General features: G+C 35.3%; 1 long non-coding RNA gene across 5 annotated transcripts; it reads left to right on the forward strand.

The window, feature by feature from the left end:
* The first annotated feature begins 254 nt into the window (after positions 1–254).
* LOC127075251 (uncharacterized) lies at positions 255–3,846 on the forward strand. 5 transcript variants are annotated; one of them, XR_007786293.1, is made up of 5 exons: positions 255–2,239; positions 2,387–2,956; positions 3,030–3,140; positions 3,237–3,346; positions 3,426–3,846. It is a non-coding gene; the product is annotated as an uncharacterized LOC127075251 (long non-coding RNA). The 5 variants fall into 5 exon arrangements; XR_007786291.1 differs by having other exon boundaries at positions 256–1,950; positions 2,099–2,239; positions 3,030–3,346; XR_007786292.1 differs by having other exon boundaries at positions 257–2,239; positions 2,387–2,683; positions 2,784–2,956; positions 3,030–3,346.
* Positions 3,847–4,246: the final 400 nt, after the last annotated feature.

The raw sequence follows: 4,246 nt of genomic DNA on the forward strand, positions 1-4,246 counted from the left end.
TTTACTGCTCGTGAGTATATGCTTGAATGAGTTCGCATGGAGGCCATGAAATGGGGGTTTGACATTGTAATCAGAAGGTTTGATAGTGATTCTAAAAGATGGCCCAAATGTTACTTTCAACGTATATCCTCCATAAACTTACATTGGGAATAGTCAGTAAAAGCTTTAAAGTCCCTTCTCTATTACGACTCTTATCTATTCCCTAGAGGAAGTCATAAAATCTACAAATTTGCAATGAAACCTTTTATATTCCAAAGCAAAAAGATAAAAAGCATCAACCCTAAACACTTGCAATTTTTCATATCTATCCTAAACACTTTCAACTTTTCGTATCTATCAGAATCGTCACTATCATAAATTGGGAGATGAATCAATCGAGAAAAACTAAAGTAAACTTTATTCTATCATCAACATTGAATTCGTTAATCATGGTGTTGTTCTTCATTCCATTCAGTGTGTTGTGATTTCTCCATTTCTTAATCCATGATTTTATACAAGAAACAATCTTACATTTTTCTCTGTATCCTTTACTCTTTCCCTAAATTATTTGATCCTTTCTAATTTTCAACTCAAAAGGTACATGATTTGTTTTATACTTTTAATAATCATTTATTTTTCAACCATCGTGTTTTGTTTAGGTTTTTCTGGATTCTATTTCTCTTCTTGACTCTGATTTGAAACAATCTCCTCTTCAAAGTTACCAAAAATACTATTTCTATTTAGGTTTTTGCATTCTCTTCCTCACTCTGAAAATCCAACAATTTCCTTTGCATCAAATCTACATGAAAATTGCTCATAGTCGTCGTCACCATTGTGGTTGTCGTCGGAACTCTTGAAATCTTCTCTCTTTGTAAAGGTATTTTTCTTTCTTTGTGTGCTAAGTCCAAAGGAAAGGAGTATCTTGAATCATCTCTATGATTTCAAGAAAAGAAACTCAAAGGATTTTATCTTCTCTCTTATCTTTGTATGCCTTAGGACTAGTCATTCTCTTCTTCTCCTCACTCTAACCCAAGCCAAAAAAATCTTTTCTAAACTTTGACTTTTTTTCAAATTAGAAACCTAGGCCTTATGCCTTTGACTTTTCAAAATCTTTTCATCAATACTCATTGTGAATGAATCTTAATTCTACTTTGACTTCATTTTGTAAATAAATTTAACTTGTAAATATAACTCACTTCAAGTTGTTTTTGTGGTTCCAATGACCACTTTTGTTAAAATCTTTTCATAAACATTAGTCATAGGTTTGAGTTATCATAGTGGTTGATGTGAATCTCACCTTATCCTTAGTGATTGGATTATAAGTCTTCCATGCTTATTATAGGGTTAACCTCTCACTAGTATGTTGAAGCTCTCCTCACATGGTGGATTGTTGGTTTAGGTTGAGTTTTCTCTCTTTGATAACAAAAGACCTTAAGGTTTTTTGTCAAATTAATTCACCGATCTTTGTGATTTTTACCCGAACTACGAGGTTTTGATCCTACCTTTGTGATGGTACGTAGGCAATGGGTTCATCCATTCAAACAACAAAATTTGTAAATATAATTTATTCTCTTCTCATCCCCCAATCTTTTGCACATATTTTCATAAATACCAACCTACAACACATATTTGCAAAAAGGATTCCCTTATAGTATTAAGGATGTTTTGGATGCGTAAAACCTTCCCGTTTCATAACCAACCTCTTACCTAGATCTCTGACATTTTTTATTAGTTTTTGATTTGATAAAACTTTTTACTTGGTTTTTGTTCGCTTTTTATCCTTTCCTTTGGATAAATAAAAGTGAGGTGGCGACTCGAATTGTATGTTTATTTTTGATTTAGTCAATAAACCATAAGGTAACGAAAACACCGCTACAGCTACTGTTCAGCTGGTGTTGCAGGATGGGCAACATGTATGGTTTGCACTGAGTTGGGTGTGGTTGGTCATGGTCTGCATAATTTGTTGACTTGGTACGAAATATACGACTTTCCTTCTCATTTGGTTTAGATTATGTTTGGAATTTGTTTAGGTTGTAAATTTTGTGCTAGTTAATTTGAGATGCTAAGTATTAATGATTATTGGCGGATGCAATGACATCTTTTTTCTTGTGTATAGCAGACTTCATCACCTCATATTGTTCGGTCATGGAATCGTACAAGGATTGTATAAGTATCCTTAGCCTTTTCAAGATTTCTTGTTCATATCTACAGGTTCTGACTTATGTGTTGGATGTGAATGAGCTGCAACTTTATGTCAAGTGTAATGTCTGGCTTGTTGGATTGTCCATTGTTACAACTTCTAATGCAAAGTCTTTAGCAAACAACTTTGCATCAACATCAGTTATTACTGAATTACATTTTCCTGCTTTGCCTTGGATCTCACCCTCTCTATTTCCTTTCTCTGCAGCATGACTGAGAACTTTCTGCTTCCATGGTGATGCGGTTAGCAGGGTCATTGGAATTATTAGAAGGATTCGGAGGTAATGTCGTTCTGTTATGGAGGTTGACTTTATCATGGTTTCTTGGAGGGGTCTGTTATTGAGTTCAAAGTGGTCGAGAGAAGGTGTGAGAATGCTGCAGAAGCGGGGTTCGTCCTGGATGATTGGTACGACAGTCGATTTCAACGGATTTTTCTCGGTTCAGTTTTATATGTTATGGAGTGCAAGAGCATCTCCAGGAACCACTTCTGACTGAAGAAGTTTCGGTTGCAAACTCTCATTCTCCTTATGCTCTGTTGTATATTTCATCATACATTGGTTTCATTATCTCAATCAGCAATGCCTTTTTTGTCACTATGTATGCAGGCTTTACAGGTTCACCCGTCAATGGACTAACACTTTCGGCTATCATCCCACATAACAAACGCATTCTGGCATAAAACAGCAGCAGTTTTATATGCTTTTGTGAGCTGGGTATGGTCCTCGTCAACAACATGTTTTGGAAGCAGCATTAACTGAAGAGAATCAGCTTTTGGCAGGTTAGTTTTGTCATGGTTAATGAATTTTGCAATGCCTAAAACTACCTTATGATTGTTATCTTTGGTTCAGCAGAATTGGCAGGTGCATTGGGCAACTCTGTCATGCCATTGGGAATGTGAGCTGCGAACGGTTAAATGAATTAATCGAGTTTGAAATGTCATGTCATATCCGTTTTTTAGGAAGGTTTATGAGAGAGTTTTGGTTCTCCTCTTGTCATTAATCTCGTTTTGCGAGTCCATGTAATCATATAGACGACCTTAATTCTCAACCAACTTGCAGAACTGGTAAATGCTGTCAAGATACTCAACGGAAGCCAGTTCGTTGTTAGCATCAACGACATCAATGTCAACAGTCTCCTGGTCGAACCACATGCGGCCTAGCTTCCAGAAGTAATAATGTGTGATTAGTTATTCCTGGAATTAACCTTTCCTATTATGTTATCCTCTTATGCTCATGTTTTGATTTCAGGGGCCCGTTATAGGTTCCATGACATTGTTGGGGGTTGAATGTCGACTCCTTTGGAAGAGTGTAAAAGGGGTCCGTCATCTTCAATACGGAATCACAATTCCGCTTAGACAATTTTCGTGCTTGATTACTGGGTCAAGTTTACTTGGGTTTCTTCTGTCTTAACTATATATAGGTGAATCCTTCTAGAGGAGGCATGTTGCACTCTTTACCATCATACTTCATCCGTATATTTGTGTTATACTGAATACTCAGTTGTTTCTACAGTTAAGAGATGAAGAAAGTAGCTTGAATATAGTATATGATATGCTTTGTACAGTTTATGGAATTAAATAATGATGAATGTATGGGGACTTTGAATGATTGGAAAGTTGTTTGTAATTTGGAAATTGAGGAATGTATTTGAAAACTGAATTGAATTAAATGAAGGTTTGAAGGATGTAATGCATACTATTGGAATGAATGTTTAGAAATAAATTTGTTTTGGATGGAAAATCTTAGTTAGTTGACTTTGGTTAAAGTTACATTTTTTGTATAGAATTGGATTTTTGTGGGGATTTTATAGTGTGAATGAATTTGAATGTGAATCTGTATGGTGAAAAATGAAACTTGTATTCTAGGTAACGTATTTTAAAAATGTGGTTTGAAATCAACTTAGATCAAAGGTCATGTAGGCACCATAAAGCCTTTATCAATGGATCAATCATGAATGAAACATGAGAAGCTTGGATGTACTATGATTTTTCAAACTAATACATGAGTCTTGAAGATCCATATGAGGACTTGAACCATCAGTACTATGAAACCATAATCCTCTAGTGAAC

Source organism: Lathyrus oleraceus, chromosome 4 (genome assembly GCF_024323335.1).
Source record: "Lathyrus oleraceus cultivar Zhongwan6 chromosome 4, CAAS_Psat_ZW6_1.0, whole genome shotgun sequence".
Lineage (NCBI taxonomy): Eukaryota > Viridiplantae > Streptophyta > Magnoliopsida > Fabales > Fabaceae > Lathyrus > Lathyrus oleraceus.